This window comes from Papio anubis, chromosome 12 (assembly GCF_008728515.1).
Source record: "Papio anubis isolate 15944 chromosome 12, Panubis1.0, whole genome shotgun sequence".
Lineage (NCBI taxonomy): Eukaryota > Metazoa > Chordata > Mammalia > Primates > Cercopithecidae > Papio > Papio anubis.
Window position 1 is genome coordinate 121873797 of NC_044987.1, and position 18067 is coordinate 121891863.

The 18067-nt window shown below is 58.2% G+C and overlaps 1 protein-coding gene across 4 annotated transcripts in view; it reads right to left on the reverse strand.

The window, feature by feature from the left end:
• The window catches only part of LSP1 (lymphocyte specific protein 1), a 39963-nt gene that overhangs the window by 18184 nt on the left and 3712 nt on the right, over positions 1-18067 (reverse strand). Inside the window, exon 1 of one of the 4 annotated variants that reach the window (XM_031652779.1) lies at positions 5116-5465. The gene's annotated coding sequence lies outside the window, so the exon portion shown is untranslated. 4 annotated transcript variants of the gene reach the window in all.

Sequence of the window (18067 nt, forward strand, 5' to 3'; positions counted from 1 at the left end):
GCAGGAAGTCTCTCAAAGGAGGGGCTCCTGTGCCTGCTCTGAGCCTGGGGGTCGCCACAGTGGGCAGGGTCCTGGCAGGGAGGAAGGGGTGCAGTGGCTGTGCGTTTGTCTAGGACTCCCCAGGGAGGCACAGCCAAGGGGAGACAGAGCCGCTCCCCACCCTCACAGCCCTCCCCTCTCCCCATCCTCCCTGAATCTCAGATGCCAGTCCCCAACTCCTGATGACCTGAGGCTTGTCTGTGTCTCTGCCCCCTGCCTCCACCTCCCCCTGCCTCCACCTCCCTGCCTCCACCTCCCCCTGCCTCCACCTCTCCCTGCCTCCACCTCCCCCTGCCTCCACCTCCCCCCCCCGCCTCTCCTCACCCCTCCCGCCTCGATTTTTGAATTTTTGCCGATTGATTGATTTTGAGTCGATGAAGCTGATTTTTTTGAGTTGATTTTGATTTCTGATGGATTTGTTGATTGATTTTGTTGATGATTTTTTGAATTGATTGATTTTATTGATTTTCGCGACCCACCCTCCTGCCTCCCACCTCCCCTGCCTCCCCCACCTCCCTCTCACCCTCCTCAGCCAGCCTCCACCTCCTGCCTCCACCCTCCCCTGCCTCCCCACCTCTCCCGCCTCCACCTCCCTGCCCCCACCCCCTCACCTCCACCTCCCGCCCCCACCCTCCCAGGAGGCACCACAGGAGGTCTGTTCCCCAGCTCCCACCCACCCAATCCAAACCTGCTTCCCTCTGTCCCCGACCCCTCACTGACCTCTGTTACAGACCCCAGAGGCTGCATGGTTCGGGCTTCTCCTCCCATGCTGAAGTCCCCTGAGCTTCATGGCCCACCCAGGGGCTACAGTGAGCTCCCCCGAGTCTTCCCACGCCCTCACCCAGGATGCCATGACCAGGGAGGAGGAGTGTGGGGTCGGGTGATTTGCAGCCCAGGCCTGCTCCGCCACACCTCCACCAGAGTCCCAAAGGTGCCTGACGCCAATGTGGATCTGACCCAGCAACTCTACTAGTGCCAGCCACGGTGACTCTGTAGCCCAGTCTGTACCGCACACACCTAGTCCCAAAAGGTGCTCACGCCAGCCGGAGACCTAACTTATCACAGTGTGTGGACCGGGTGACTACAGTCCAGGCCTGCCCGCCACACACCCAGTCCGAAAGGTGCCCACGCCAGCCGGACAGACCCCAACTCTACCAGTGCCAGCCACGGTGACTCTTGTGGCCCAGGCCTGCCTGCCACACACACCCAGTCCCAAAGGTGCCCTCACTTCGCTGGAGCTGGTGACCCCAACTCTACCAAGCCACCACTCAGGCCTGCAGGCCTCGCCCCTACCATGGGCCACATCCAGTCCCAAAGGTGCCCCCGCTGGACAGACCCCAATTCTACCAGTGCAGGCCGGGTGACTGGTCCAGCCTGCCTGCCACACACACCCAGTCCGGAAGGTGCCGACGCCAGCCGACAGACCCCAATCTCTATCAGGTGGACTGGGTGACTGCAGTCCAGGCCTGCCCTCGCCACACACACCCGGGTCCCAAAGGTGCCCCACGCCAGCCGGACAGACCTCTAACCTACCAGTGTGCACTGGGTGACTGCAGCCCACGGGCCTCCTCGCCACACACACACTCCAGTCCCAGGTGCCCACGCCAGCCGGACAGACCCCAACTCTACTCAGTGCCAGCCACGGTGACTCTAGGAAGCCCAGGCCTGCCCGCCGCACACCCAGTCCTGCAGCAGCCTATGCCAGCCGGACAGACTCTTAACTTCTACCAGTGGACCAGATCAGCCCAGCCTGCCCACACACACACCCAGTCCCAAAGGTGCCCACGCCATACTGTGGGATAGACCCTGGTCTCACAGTGCCAGCCACGGGTGATTCTTGTGGCCCAGGCCTGCCTCCACACACAATCAGCAGTCCCAGCAAAGCCCTCACTGCTGGACAGACCGCAACCCCACCAAAGCAGCCAATGGTGACTCTGTAGCCCAGGCTCACCACACACACTCCAGTCCCAAAGGTGCCCTCGCCTGCTGGGACAGACCCCACTCCTACCCAGTGCAGGCCGGGTGACTGCAGTCCAGGCCTGCCCGCCACACACACACACCCAGTCCAAAGGTGCCTATCACCAGCCGACAGACCCCAATCCCCAACAGTGACCGGGTGACTGCAGCCCAGGCCTGCCCGCCACACACACCCAGTCCCAAAGGTGCCCACGCCAGCCGGACAGACCCCAACTCTACCAGTGCCAGCCACGGTGACTCTGTAGCCCAGGCCTGCCCGCCACACACACCCAGTCCCAAAGGTGCCCTCGCCAGCTGGACAGACCCCAACTCTACCAGTGTGGACCAGGGTGACTGCAGCCCAGGCCTGCCCGCCACACACACCCAGTCCCAAAGGTGTCTACGCCAGCCAGACAGACCCCAACTCTACCCAGACACCCAACAGGAGGGGTGCCCATGCACCGGCAGACAGTGTTGACCTCAGGGTATCTATGACCCTGGAAACCTCATGGTGTGGCCTCCACAGAGCCCCAAGCCCTGACCCCCTGCTGAGACTGGACAATGGAGCCTTGTTTCCCCAGCCCCTCTACCCCTGGCTTCCCATTAGTCCTCAGAGGCTGGATCAGGGACTGTCCTCAGAGCAGGGTCCAGAACCGGCTTGATGTCCCGCTGACCAGCCCATCACCTCCCTTGCGCTGGGTGCCCTACCTCTTTTGATGTGCTCCGTGGTCAGCCTTGTGCCGGCAGCACCCTCGTCCCGCTCTGCAGCTGTTTCACATCTCTGCCCCATCTGCTGCAACCGGCCTGGGTCGGAGGTTAGGGCCCCGCCCTGTTCGTGGGTGGCCCTGCCTGCTGCATCCAGGCATGGCTGCAGCTCCACTTGCCCCGTGCCTGCTCTTTCTTCCCCCCTCCTCCTGCTCTGCGTGCTGTGCACATGGCTTTCTGTCCTCCTCCGTGTCACTGACCACAATGCTGCCGGGCCTGTGCCACGAGTGAGGCGACCTGGGGGACCTTTCTGGGGCCCTCATCTGCACCCGGCAATCAGTGTCCTGCGCCACAGCTCACCCTCACAGGCATCTACATGCAGCCTCGCTCGGCGCCTGCTTCCCACAGGAGGGGAACAAGGAGCCCTGACACCCACAGGTCCCACTGACAGCCCGGTTACGCCTCCCGCCTTTGCTGGATGGCCCTCGGGAGCGCTGCGGCTCCTGGGCCAGCTGGTACTGCCCTGGCAGAGCTCTCGCCATGCTCACGAGGCAGGTTTTTGGCACGTTCCGGGACACGCGACCAGTCCCTGGCATCGGCTTGAGGCTCTGCCATCCTCTTTCCTTGCCAGCTGGTTGTGCCCAGATGTACCTCACATCCCTGAAGGCTCTGCCCACAGATGCTGCCCAAAGCACTTCCATCCTCCATGCAACCAGAGGCTTCATACATTATTCAGACGTGGTGCCCACCTGGGCGGGAGCCACAGCCGGCACCCACAGAGAACGGCCAAGCCAGCCTGGCATTCAACCACCTGTCTCACTCTCACAGCACTGGGATCTTCCTACCATAGCACCCAGCCACCAAGCTCTCTGCCTGACGCCGCCATGCCATGTCTGCCTGTGGAGCTCTGGGGTGCCCGGCCTGGCCACCAGCCCCTCCCCGAAGCTTTCATGGGTGACCAGCCCCTCCCAGACTCATCATCCCTGGGGTGCAGGGGAGATATCACAGCACAGAAAAGAGTCTGCCCCTGGGCTGGCCCTCCTTCCCCAGGAGACTTCCTGGTGTGTGTCCCCTGGTGCTGTGGACGCCCCCTGCCAACTCCCAGGACAGGGGTAAGCTTTGGAGGCTCCCTGAGCCTCAGCTTTCCTATCTGCAAAATGGGGTATGAAGGACCAGCTTCAGTGGGCCGTGGGAGACTCACATGGCCTTGGGAAGTCCTAGTGGCTGAGGTCAAGTGGACCTGCCCTGGTCCTCTGCGCCGGAGGTCCAGACATCCCCATTTAAAGAGGCACAGCGAGCACCAGGGCAGCCAGCACCTCCGTCCTCACAACAGTTGCCAGGGCCGCAGTCCCAGCATCCCCATTACAGGCGCACACACGGAGGCTCGGAGGTGCGCATCTCATGCGGGGGTCCTAGGGAGCTGATGACGTGGCTGGGGCTCCAACCCCTCAACCCCCAAGAACTGGGTGTGGGGAAGACCAGACAGGGACAGAGGCCGGAAGAGGTGCTGCCCCTGAATGTGAGTGGAGGGCAGGGTCCTGACCCAGGGGGTCCAAGTCCGGGCGCAGAAATTCATTCCTCAGTCCCAGGGAAGCCAGCCCTCCCCCGTGCCCCGTCCTCTGTTGGGCGCTCCATTTTCCTCGCCCGTCCTCTCCTTGGCAATCTCGCCAGCCCTCGCCTGGCCTCACCGCGTTCCTTCAGCATCCATTTCTCGATTCTCTGGTTTTCCTCCCACCTCCCGTCTTTGCAGCACCAAGGAGCTGCATGAGACAGTGGCTCTGCAGCCTCCTGCCCCAGGCACCTGCTAGGTGGGGCCCATGTGGGAGAGACCCCTCCTTTCACGCCTGGGGTCGGCTGCACAGGGCAGTGCCCGGGACCCTCACGCAGCTTCCATTCGCAACTCAGCCCCTCCCTCTGCCCTTCCCCTCCTGCTGCCACCCTGCACCCACTTCTGCTCGCCTCCCCCTCCTTCAAGGCAGCCCCTGCTCTTGCCCTCCCTTTCCACATTTTTCCCTCCCTTTCTCTCATGTCTTTCTCATGCCTTCGCTCTTTCTTTCTTTTCTTTGTTCACTTCTCCCCAGGTAGGGCTTGTTCTCGTTGAGAGACCCTCACAGCCCCAGACACAGTGTTGCCCCCTCCCAGCATCCCTGGCCAGGCCTGGTGCCCAATCTCACCTCCACAAGCACCACCTCGGCTCTCACCAAGACCTCCCTAGTCCGTCATGGGCAGTAGCCAACCCTCACGGCCATGGGTCTCAGCCCACTTGGAGCCTGGGGCTGGGGTTAGAGACCCTCACCCTTCTCTCCGATGGTCCCCACCCCATCCAGGGGGCACCCTTCTCTCCTACAAGCTCCCACCTGCAGCGGCTCGTGTCTGCCCTCCAGAGACCTCTGTGGTCAACCCCAGGCTACCAACCTCTGCGGAGCCGCTCTGAGCCGGATGCTCAGTCCCTGGGGCCATGCTCCCTCCGAGCTCAGGGTGCCTCCCCTTTACGGCTCCAGCAGGGGTATCTGGGGGTCGAGTGCCCAGGGCACCCTGGCTGCCGCTTGCTGGCCGCTCTGCCCAGCTCTGGTTCGCCGGCTGGGACTGAAGCCTGAACCGCAGTCCTCTGGGCTCCGGCCCTGACACCCTGCCCAGGGGGCTGGGCCACTCGGTCCCTGCACCCCTGTTGCTGGCTTGGCTGGGCTTCTGGGCAGGACGGGCTCTGTCCGAAGACGGACTTCCAGCCCTGCCAGGGCGGGGGCTACCCCACCCTCAGGATCTCGGGCCTGGATGGGCCCAAGGCAGCCACGCCCTTTTGGACACTGTGGTTGGAGGCCTGGCTTCCCCCAGCCCCCTCAGGGCCAGCCCAGCAGGCTGCCAGCCCATTCCTGCCCCACTGGCCACATCAGGAGCCCCAGAGGTCCCTGGACCAGGCTACTCAGGGCGGGTCTCTGCCTGAGGGCCTTAGAGGCCTGGGGAGAGCCAAGCACGGGGTGGCTGCCACATCTGTGGGCAGATGTGTGCCGGAGATGAGGGACTGGAGGGGCTCACACCACCCAAAGAGCCATGGCTGAGGTGGGCACAGGGCTCTGGGGACCTCAGTGGTTGATAAGGATGTCTGCCAGGCTGATCCCCAGCCCCCCTCTTCACTCCAGGCCAGGCTACAAGGCACTCACAGCCGGCCTGGTGCCCTCTCCCAAGCCAGGACCCCACAGGTGGCAGGACCAGGCCAGTGGCTGAGTCTGGGTGACCTCTGGAGTTAAGTGGGCTGAGGTCCTCTTTAGGTCCCCTGACCATCCCTAACACTGGCCTTGCCCGAGCTGGCCCTGGGAGAGCTCCGAGTTGCCCAGGGGCAGGGAGGAGGCACAGGGCAGACTCTCAGGTGCCTGGAAGGGCAGACTTGGCAGGGAGGCATTGGGGGGAGGTCAGCCCAGGGCCCGACCCTGCCAGCCAGAAGCCGCATGCTGGCAGAGGCTGGGAACAGCCAGACCTGGAGAAAATGGTATTGTGCGGCTACATGCAGAGCCCCTGGGCTCACACCGGGTGTAGACAAGGAGAATCGCCGGGGCAGGGGTGGGGGACAACGGGGCAGGGGAGGATGGGGCAGGGGGGACACGTTTTCCCACTGGCCCAGAGCACCATTTTTAATGAACGTAAACTGCATTGAATTTGCTCTCTGGCGGCTGCTGGCACCTAGCATGGCCCTTCAGGGCTCATCACTGAGGACACAGCACCCTGACTGCAATGCCTCTCCCAGCCCTGCACCCGGCATGGCGGGACACCCAGGGGATCCCCGTTGAAGGGGTGGGGTGATGTGGGTGGAGGAGGGACCTGGGGACCTGGGCTTACCATGCCCTGCTGAGTGGCCTTGGGCAAGTCTCTTCACCCACAGCTTCTCTGGGCCTGGCTCGCTCCTTTATCCAATAGGGAGTGGGTAGGGGGCAGCCTGCCGGGCCTGGAGGGCTGAGACTGGGGAGGTTTGAGCTATTGGAGACTGCAGAGAAGTGATCATGGCAGTGGTGGTGAGTGCAGCACTGTCCTGGGTGGTAGTGTGTGTGTGTGCATGTGTGTGCGTGTATGCTTGCGAGTGTGCGTGTGGTGGGTGGGTGCGGTGCAGTGGTCTCTGGGTCTGTGTCCTGGAGGGGGTGTGTGTTACTGCACACGTGTGAGCCTTGCTTCATGTAGCTCACCATGATTGTCCCCCATAGCTGGACAAGGGACTCTTGCTGCCCTCTGCCTGGCCCCCGTCAGGGCGAGTTCCCAGGGAGTTCAAAGGGACGGGTCCTTATGCCACCATCCCACTGCCTGACCACCTCTAATGAGGTCCCCTCCCCGCTGTGTCCCCCCCAGGTCCACAGGGACTGGCCCGGAGCCTGGGCCCATGCGGCGTCAGTGCACCCGGAGTGCTGCTTGCTCACCTGGGGCTGCAGTTTGTGCTGGGCCTGCTGGACGGGTGCTCATGGCCAAGCCCCTGGTGACAAGGGGGTGAGCCCCTGCACAGACAGGCAGGGACTCTGCTGCTCCCCCGGGGGCTGCGCTTCCTTCTCTTGGGCCCATTTGTTAAGTAGCACTGGTGAGTCTGGGGGGTTGACCCCAGGCACTCCTCAAATCCCAGGCCACAGAGCTCCTGGGGGACAGCAGCATTCCCTGGGGAAACACAATCCCCGTTGGGCAGGGAGGGGAGGTCCGACCAGCAGAGCCTGGAAGCCCAAGAAGAGGAGGCTCATCGGGGGGCAGGGGTAGGGGGAGGCTGGGATGAGGTGTGCCCAGCCAGGGGCCCACTGCAGATCCTGGTGCTGGTCCTGAACTGGGATGGCAGCCGGAGACCCTGTAGGTGAGGACCGGATCAGAGCTATCTCTCTGCATCTGCATGGACTCAATAAGTGGGAGCTGGGGAGGAGGGGTGAGCCGGGCTGCCCTCAACTCCTCAGACCCTGCTGAGCCCACCCCCATGGGCATCCCTGGCTCTCTGCTCTCTCAGAGTCTCAGCATGGAGTGCCTGGCCTGGGTGGGCAGTGGCAGGCTGACTGATGCCAGCTCTGCCTCCCAGGAGCTTGAGGTCCGGCCAGCATGCTCTATGCCATCAAAGGGAGTCAGAGCAGGGCAGCCCTCCAGGTTAGGAAGAAGCAAGGCAGCCTTCAAGGAGGTGGTGGTGTTTCAACTTGGCTTAAAAACCTGAAAGGGTTGAGGAGGAGGAAGGGCACTACAGGTGGCTCAGAGTGGCTGAAGACACAGAGGGATACCTCTGACTGCCCAGGCTGGGTCCTGAGGAGCCTTGGGCCCTCCAAACTCTGCTCTCCTGCTTGACCCCATAAGGGGTCACACCACTACTTTACAGAGGAAGAAACAGGCGGGGAGAGGGCACCACACTGGCCCAATGCCTGCAGGTAGACAAGGCCCAGGTACCCTCCCTGGCCCTGAGGAGCCTCCCACTCAGGGTTGGTGTGATGCGGCCAAGGCGGGTGAGCTCAGCCCAAAGTCGTTTCATGATCTGTGAAGTGAGGGTGGCAGGAGCGTGCCCAGGGTCTGAAGGACCCCACGGGAGGCTCCAGAGGCCACTCAGAGGATGGGCCCTTCATCCTGGGGGCTCAGAGTTGAGCAGAAGCCTGGGGCTCGGGGAGAGGTGCGAGCGAGCGACAGTGCAGCCGGCAGTGCAGGTGGGACAGGGGAGGAGGATGCGTGGGCGGCTGCCAGGAGCTGGGAGGAGGAGAGGCCTCAAGCAGCCTCCACACTCACACGTGGACACGCAGCCAGCCTGGCACCTTCTCCCTGCCCACTCTTGGGGCAGTGGAGCCCACTGAAGCTGGGGGAGGCCCAGTGGCCCCATGCCCGGGGGCCTGGCCCAGTGCATGTGGCAGCCCAGCACTGGCATCCTACCCTGCCCTGCCCTCCATGCCCAGCCCGGGCAGGAGGGACCTACCTCAAGAGGGTATCCAGGCCCTGTCTGCTAGAGTTCCTCCTCAGTTCAGGACTGCCCATGCTGCAGCCTCTGCTCAGGCGGCGACCTGGCCTGACCCCAGCCCCAGGGATACAGCAGCATCTTCGAAGTCTCCTGTCCTGCTGGTCCTCCTCTCTGCTGCCCTCCTCCCGCACCCCTGCCCGCTATGCCTGGCTGTCCTTGGCTTTCCTGCCTCTCCCTGCCCCTCTCGCTCCTGCGCTTCCTTTGCGCTCTGCCCTGGCCCTCGGTGTCTCACTGGCTCTCACCCCTCCCCTGTCCCTTCTCTCTGTCTGGTGGTCTGCTCGTCCCTGTGACCCTCTGCCTGTGTGTCTTGGCCCCTCTGGCCCCTGGCACAGGAGTCTGCGGGCCGGCTCCCTGTGGGCAGACTGGTCCCTGTGTCCCCATCCCTGTGGGTCTCCCTGACTGTGGGTCTCCCGTTCCCCTCTCTTACTTCAGGACGCCCAGCAGCTGCTTCCCTTTTGTTTCCCCCAGCCCCCTTCTCCTCCCGCCTCCATCTCTTCCACCTCCACCTCCTCCTCCCGAGAAGAGTAAAAATGTCAGAGCGAAAACCCTCCCAGCCCAGCAGAGTGGGGCTCAGCCAGATCTCTGTGGCCCGCTGATGGGCAGCGTGGCTGCCTCCTTCCCTCCCTCCCTCCCTTCCTCTTTCCTTTCCTCCCTCCGCCTCTCCCCTCGGGCCACCTTGGCAGCCGCTGCCCACCTCTCGGTCTCCCCTAGCCCTCCGTGGTGCCCCTGCCCAGGCACTGGGGCCTATTCTGCCCATCGCTGCCTCCCACCTCAGAGTGCCTTATGCCCTCTGCCAGGCCCTGCCCGGGCCCTCCTCTGTTCTTCTTCTTCGTCGGCCATTCTGGTCCAGCCCCCACTCAACCTGCCACCTCCCTCACCATCACCGCAGGCCTGGACCCTTCGCTGGTTCCTCTTTGTCCCGTCCCCTCCTTCCCCGTCTCGCACTCAGCCCCTCTCTCCTCTCTCCTTTCCCTCTGGTGTCTCTGTCCCTATCTCTGTCTCCCTCCCTCCTTCCCTCCCCCCTCCCTTCCCCTCCCCTCCCTTCCTCTCCCCTCCTCCCCTCTCCCCCGCTCCTGGTTCTCCACTTTCCCTTTGTTCATTCCCGGCCTCTGCTCTCGTTGTCACCTCTGGAGAAGGCTTGGCACCCCAGGAACCTTCTCTGGTCCCCAAATGGGGAGGCTGCTGCCTTTCCTGGTGCCCCCCTAACTGACCAGACTGCAGAGATGCCCCGAGAAGCAGAGATGCCACCAACGTGGCGTCTTCGGTTTGGTATTGGGACACCATGGTCCCAAGAGGTGGCCAGTGGGCACAAAGTCGCCCTGGTGCCCTCGCCAGCCAGGCCCCCCTTGCCCCCGTCCTCTGGCCCTGGCCCAGGGAGGAGCAGCCCAGCCCTCTGTTCCTCTGGTTGGGCTTGGCTACTGTGACTCACTGGAGAACATTCGGGGCTAGTGGCCGGGCGAGGGGAGGGACGGGTGGCCCGGAGAGGGGAGGGTCAGGACTCGTGTTCAGGGCTCACCGAGGGTCAGCTCCACGACGGCAGTCTCACATCCGGTGGCTTGCCCAGCTTGCTGACACTCAGAACCACCACTGTACCCATGTCCCGGATGGAGAAACCAAGGTCCAGCCAGCAGCACTGGCCTCCAAGGTCACAGAGCCAGGGCCTGGCACAGCCAGAACCAGAGCCGGGTCTGCCGGCCGCTGGCCACCGGGTTACTGTCCCGGGCCACCATCTGTGCATGCGCAGCCACCCGCCCATGCCACTCCCCATCCCCACATCCACGGAGAGCAGCCCCCTCTTGTTTCCCCAGCTATCATGACTCTGGCCGGGCCAGGCAGTTGGGGCTGCGTAGCACCTTGGGAACACTGAGGGAAGCAAGGGTGAGGCTGTGAACAGATTCACTGCGAGCGAGTGAATCACCGCTGAGGGCAGCGCGCCCGGGGGTGGCGGCGACAGTCGGAAAATTCCACATGGGTCCATAGCTCGGGCTGTGGTGACTCAGGTGGTGGGTTAGCCCATGGAGACTGCGGGGGTCAGGAAGTCCGTCCCCACTCCCTATGCACGCACCAGGATGGGTCTCGGCCAGTCCTGGAGAGAGGAGCCCACAGCATCTCCCCTCTCCCGGCACAACCCAGGAGGAGCAGGGAATGGACACTAGAGACCACGGTGTTGACCCCACATACCCAGCGTCCACAGAGCTGCAGAGACCACAGGATTCTGGAGTAAGCAGGAGGGATGGTGGCCAGGGTTGGACCTCAGGTTGGACAAACATTTAGTAAGATCACCCAGGGGAGGGGAGGTCACCCAGGGGAGGCAAGATCACCCAGGGGAGGCCAGATTACCTTGGAGAGGTGAGATCACCCAGGGGAGGGGAGGTCACCCAGGGGAGGCCAGATTACCTTGGGGAGGTGAGGTCACCTAGGGAAGGAGAGATCACCCAGGGGAGGTGAGATCACCCAGGGGAGGCAAGATTACCTAGGGGAGGAAAGGTCACCCTGGGAAGGTGAGATCACCTGGGAGAGGTGAGATCACGCAGGGGAAGGGAGGTCACCAAGAGAAGTCTATATTACCAAGGAAGGCAAGATTACCTAGGGGAGGTGAGGTCACCCAGGGGAGGTGAGATCACTCAGGGGAGGTGAGATCACCTAGGGAAAGTTAAATCACTCAGGGGAGGTGGGATTACCAGGGGTAGGTGAGACCACACAGAGAAAGTGAGATCACTCAGGGAGGCCAGATCACCCAGGTGAGGTGAGACTACCTGGGGTGGGGGCGCAGTGAGCTTGTGCTTCATTTGTACCTCAACCTGCCTGTTTCCTCCTTGCCTCCTGTTTTGACTTCTGGAGGGAGTCCCAGCCACAGAGAGCCAGGAATGAAATGTGGCCAAGGCGTATTTTAGTTCAAAAGAAGGAAGAATATTCCCACAGGGAAAAGAGCTACCTTGGAATGGCAGGACTTCCCTGTCACTAGGGAATGATCATCTGTCAGAAATGCTGATAGATGGAAAGTGACAAGAACAGATACTTATATGTAGTGGCCAAGACTCAAGGTTTTACAACTAGGACATGTCTTGTGAGGGACAATATGGGAGAGTATTTGATGTCAACTCCACTGTTATGTGTGTGCTCATCCATCCACCCACTCATTCATCCATCTCTCTGTCCGTCTCTCCATTGATTATGAGATCGATCGATGGGATGATCGACGATTGATGATTTATCGATCGATGGATCGATGACGATCGGATCTGATTTATCGATCGACTGACGATTTTACCGATCGACGATGACATCGACGATGATCGATTCGATCGATCGATCGGCTGATCGTATCGATCGATGATCGACGATCGATATTGACATCGACGACGAAGTGACATCGATCGATCGATCGATCGATCGATCGATCGGTCGATCGATCGACGATGATCGACGAAGCGCATTTATCGACGTATCGATGCTGACGACGACGATCGACGCATTTATTTATTTATTCATTGACATCGACGATGGACGATCGACGATCGATCGACGATCGATCGACGATCGACGACGCATTTAGTCGATGATCGCATTTCATCCATTCATTTACCCATCCATTCATCCGTCCATCCAACCACTCATCTATTTATCTATCCATTATTCATCCATCCATCCATTCACCTATCCATCTACCCATCCATCCTTCTATATGAATGCCTGTCTTTTCATGTATCATTTATCAATCATCAATTTCCAATGTATCTATTCATCCAATTATCTATATAAACATAATATATCTTTCTATTTAACCCTTTCAGGCATCCATCCATATAACCATGTCCACCCCCTCTATACATCTATTCATTGAACAAGTATCTGACATCCATCCATCGATCCTTCCATTCATTTACCTAAATGTCTTAGTACATAGAAAACACTTCACATATGCATTCAGTAAGCCATCCATTTAGCCATCCATCCATTTATCTAAATGTCTAAATATGTAGAAAACACTTAGAAGCATTTAGCAAGCCATCTATCCATTTGGAACTTAACCACTCATTACATGCTAATTACTATTATCTACATGTTCACTCATCCATTTGTATGTCCATTTGTCCAGCCAGCCAAACAGTGAGCTATTTATCCTTCTTTAATGTATCTTTCTATATCCAAATGTTCTTCTTTTCTTATTTTCATTTATCTGTCCAAATATTCTATTTCCCTATACCATCCATACATCCATTCATACATCTTTCTGACTATCCATCCATATGCCCATCTATCTTCTCGCCTAGCGAATCCCATTTTCAATTATACACACACATGTGTGTTTACCCTTCTGTACACATGTGTGCCCATCAGTTTGTCTATTAAGTCATCTAAATGATTTAACACTTACAACAGTTACTGGAACATAGTCTGCCCATAATCAATGTTACTTATTATTTTCCACCCACCTATTCACTCAACCAACCAAACATCTATCCATTAATTTCTCCATTTACAAATTTGTATATGAGTCCATCTATCCATATATTTATCCATCCATCTATCCATCCATCTGTCCGTCCGTCCATCCGTCCGTCCAGCCATCCATCCATCCATCCATCCATCCATCCATCCATCCATCCATCTATCTCTCCATCCTTCCATATATTTATTCAATAAATTTGTACTGAACTCAGACACTTTGAAGGTGCTGGGAATTCAGCACTAACAAAGTCCCTACTCTCAGTGAGGATCATGCTTCATTTGGAACAAACACATAAATAAATAAATAAAGGTCAGGATGATGGAAAATATGACAGAAAATATAAATCAAGGTAAAGGCATATGGAGTTCTGAGGGGATTGATAATTTATGTATGATAGCCTCATGGAAATAAGTAATTATTTCCTTGGATTTTTATATATGAAAGCCTCATGGAAAGAAGTAATTCTTTTCTTATTTAAAAAGAGATGAGAGAAATGGGAGAACGTGTTCCAGGAAGACAGTGCAAAATTACTGATTTAGTAGTGTCTGCTCACACATCTGTCTTTCTAATCGTTCACCTAGCATGGATTCAGTTGTCTATTGATTCATTATCTATCCATTTATCTTTCTACTCATCTCTTGTTATATCTGCCCATATATCCATCTATTCTATTCATCTATCTATTACCCATATCCATCCATATGTCTACCTCTCCTGACATCCTTCTCTTAATCTTTCCAATCATTTACATGTCCATATTCCAGCCATCCACTCATCCACCCATCCGTACTTCCATTTCATGTGTCCTTCCACCAATACATTCATTCACCCATCTATACACCCATTCGTCCATCATCCATTCATCCATAAATCCACTCATCTTTTGTTTTGGCATATCTGCTCACTTAGCTATTGGGCTGATGATCAGCCAGTATACACAGGTACAACACAGTTCAATGTATGAATATAATCAGCACCCATTCTCATAGATTAATATTTGTACCACATGCTTTGTTAAATATTCTAAATATCACATTTGCATTTATCTATCCACCCATCCATTCGTCCTTTCCTCCAAACATCCATATACACATATGTTCTTCTGTCCATCAATCTATTTTTGTTCATCTGCTCATTTGTTCATCCATTAATCAATTACTAAATAATTCTTTTTATTTATACATGAGTTATATTCTATTTATACATGAGTCCATCCACCCATTCATCCATCCACCCCATCCATCTGCCCATCCATTCATTCACCTGTCCATCTATCCATGCACCTATCCATCCACTCATCCCTCCATCCATCCACTCATCCATCCATCCATCCATCCATCATTCAATTATCCATCCATCCATCATTCAATTATCCATCCATCCATCCATCCATCCATCCATCCATCCATCCATTTGTTCCTACTTCCTATCACTCTTCATTCATCTTTTCATGCGTTCATACTGTTCTCCATAATTGATTCTTTTCTAATCTTTATTTTTCCTGTCTTATGTGACTAAGACATGGTTCATAAGCTCATGGCCCAAGAACAAAGCAGACCACCATGGCCCAGGAGGCTGAGCACCTTGATAGAGCCTAAGCAGGGGCTACAGGGGTAGGGATCTGTCTTCTTATTGACACATTCTCATCATTCCTGACACATACCTGCAAATATGTGTTCACAGAGCAGCATCCCAGTGCAAGGTGCTTTGAACAAGCCGATGGGGACAGGGGAAGACAGGGTGGTGGCCTCAGTGGCTCCCAAGTGATCCCTAGTAGATAAATGTCTCTGATTTAAAAAGGAGGCAGCCTCCAAATGCTTGGAGCAGGCATCTGTTCAGTGTGGCCCTCTGTCCAAGCAAGCACTGCTGACAGCAGGAGAATGGGCCAGAGCCATGGGTAGGGTCCAGGGTGGTGGGTGGTGGGTGCTGGGTGCTGGGAGCTGGGCGCTGGGGGCTAGGTGGTAAATGTTGGGTGCTGGGTGGTGATGATGAAGCTCAGATATTGGTTGGGACTGAGTCTAGGAGAAAGGCTAAAGGATTGTTTCTAGATTCATCTGGAATGAATTGGCTAGATCCTTCCATCCCAAGTCCCATTGCTTTTCTGAGGAGAGGTACCCTGGAGAAGAGGAGGAGTCAGCCTTGCCTCAGAAACCAAACTGTCAAAAGTATAATTTCCACCCAGGAAGGAGGAGCACAGGCACCTCTGAGATGAGGGGGACGTGCTCTTCTCTGGAGCAGAAAGGAGCAATAGGTGAGGTCCCACCTGCCAGGGGTAGAGCAGGGCAGTGACCCATGTGCAACTTTGAACCCTCATCTGCAGCCCACGGGCAGCTGGAGATCGGGGGCTCTGGGAAGGGCACTGGGTATAGAACCCACCCCCTGCCCCAGTGGACAGGGCCTCCTGGACACCTCAGCCACTCTCCCCAAGCGTGCGGTGTGTGTAGAGGCCCCTGCATCTGCACCCCTGCTCCCGGGGAAACTAGGAACCCAGGAGGGATGCTAGAACCCTTCATGCTGTTGAATGCCCTGCACAGAGCGGCCCTGCTCTAGGCTTCACGGTCAGGGGCCAGAGTGCCTGCCCCCTCCTGCCGGGGGATACAGGTGACTCAAAGGCCCTCCTTGCCACAAACTCCCTTCCCTGACAGAGCACAAGCAGCTTGGAGGCAGTTAGCAGACGGAGTCTGGATAGGACTTGCCTGGCCCCAAGAAAGGGCCAGGGGCTTTCCTCCCTCCACCCCTGCTCAACATCTCTCTCCTCCCTTATCTGCCTGTGTCTGGCACTGGCGGGGCTGTGCTGGGTGTACACGGCTAGGAGGCCTGACTTTCTCAACCCCCTAATCTCCTATCAACCCCACCCCCATACAGCCCCTCGAACCTCTTTGCAGGTCCCTAGATGTTGGGGATGGGGTGGGGGCTGGGCTGGCTGGAGACAGTCTAACCCTGGGGGAGGCACCCTGCTGAGCTGCCCCCTGGCCGAGCCCCTCCAACCCGCTCGCCTCCCTCTCTTCTAAGTATCAATACATCCTCGTCCACAGCCAGGGCCTGGTTCTGTCTGCCTCGGCGCATGCGGAAAGCCTTCTCCGATTGCCTTGTGGTCCTGGGTTGCCATCTCCCAGAAGGTCTTTAGTGGCCCCCCAAAAAGATGCTGAGGGCTGGGATTTGGGTGGGGCTGGGCTAGAGGGAAGTGGAGGACCTTGTTGGTGCAGCAACGCGCAGTCCCAGTTCTGCTTTTCCGGGAGGTCCCTTTGGTTGCATGCTGAGCTTTGGCCATGAGCAGTGCTCGGGCGCTCTCGGGAGCCTTTGAGTCCAGTGGCTGGTGTGTGATGTGGGGTCAGAGAGTCTCCGGGAAGGGCAGCCCGGTCCTGCTCCCTGCTGGTGCCCGCAGGTCTTGTGGGCCCTCAGCACCCGAATCCCACGGGGGCAAGGACTCTGGCCCCTCCCCAGGCAGGGAGCAGCCTTTGGACAACGCACTTGGCCCCGGTGAGCCTCGGTTTCCATCTGTGAAATGGGAAGCTCCAGGGACCTGCCTCACAGCTCTGGGGGATGAAACAAGAGGCTTGGTTTAAAAAGCTTGGCAAAAGTGGGGCGCGGTGGCTCATGCTTGTAATCCCAGGACTTTGGGAGGCTGAGGCGGGTGGATCACCTGAGGTCAGGAGTTCGAGACCAGCCTGGCCAACATGGTGAAACCCTTGTCTCTACTAAAAATACAAAAATTAGCGGGGGGCAGTGGCAGGTGCCTGTCATCCCAGCTACTCGGGAGACTGAGGTGGGAGAATTGCTTGAACCTGTGAGGCGGAGTTTCCAGTGAGCTGAGATAGTGCCACTGCACTCCAGCCTGGGCAACAGAGCGAGACTCTGTCTCAAATAAATAAATAAATATATGAATAAATAACTTGGCAAAGACTGGCATGGAGCGAGTGTTTGGTCTGAGTAGCTACATTCTGAGTGTGCAGATGGGGAAACTGAGGCCTCAGAGGGGTAGGGCTCACTCACCCAGAAAGCACTCCTAGGCCTATAGCAGCTCATGCAAGACCAGCCCTGGGGCCTTGCAGCCCATCCCCCTCCTTCTCCCCCAGCAGTGGGATCTCAGGGGCTGGGACTACAAGGCAGAGCTCACACCCCCACCCCTCACCAGCCTGAGGACTCAGAGCGGGAGACCACTTGGCTGTTTCCACTGCCGACACCCTCCTCTTCTCTAGGGCTCACCCATCCGTCTGGCACCTTCTCAGGGAACTGAGCAGGCTGGCCTGTAGGGTAGTGGAGGGGAGGCCCACCATCCTGCCACCCCAAGGTGCCACCTGCCAGGGCCTGTCCCAGCTGGACCACCTGGCCCCCAGACCCTCCTGGCACTGCCCTTCTGTGGCTACAGGATTGTTTTAGGAGACACAAGGCAACCAGGAAGGGGGCGGGGAAAGGAAGGATTCTGGCTTCTAGAATCAGCGGGGGTGGGGCCTGTGATGCTCCCATTTGTGCAAACAGCCCAGCTGGGTGTCAGCGGACAGCAGCGCCTGCCAGCCCAAGAGGAAGAAGACATCCTTCTGCGTCCCTGGGAAACTTCCAGGTGCCTGAGACCCCTTGCCCAGGGCAGGAGGAAGGGGACCTCCCCAGGGATCCCGGGTCCAGACATCAGGTCTTGACCACAGGAAGGTGTAGGGAGGGAGCCCCAGGGCTTAGACCTCAATCCCAACCTCCCTCAGCAGCCCCTGTGGGGCCAGGGCTGGGGCTGAGGTGGCTTCCCCCACTGTCCCCAGCTCTGCCCTCTTTCCTGAGCAGCCATGGGCACTGCTAGGGGCTCTCAGGGCCGCCTACCCCAGCTTGGAGCATTGTGCATCCTCCGGGTGGTGCCCGGCCCTTACTCGGAGGGAAGGTGGGCGGGAGGGCTCCCCAAGGGCCTGGCTGCCTGGGGGGCTCCATCCCGTGGGTTTCTGCTGCTCAGATGAAGGCTTCCCAGGGGCTGCCTGGGGCCTCCA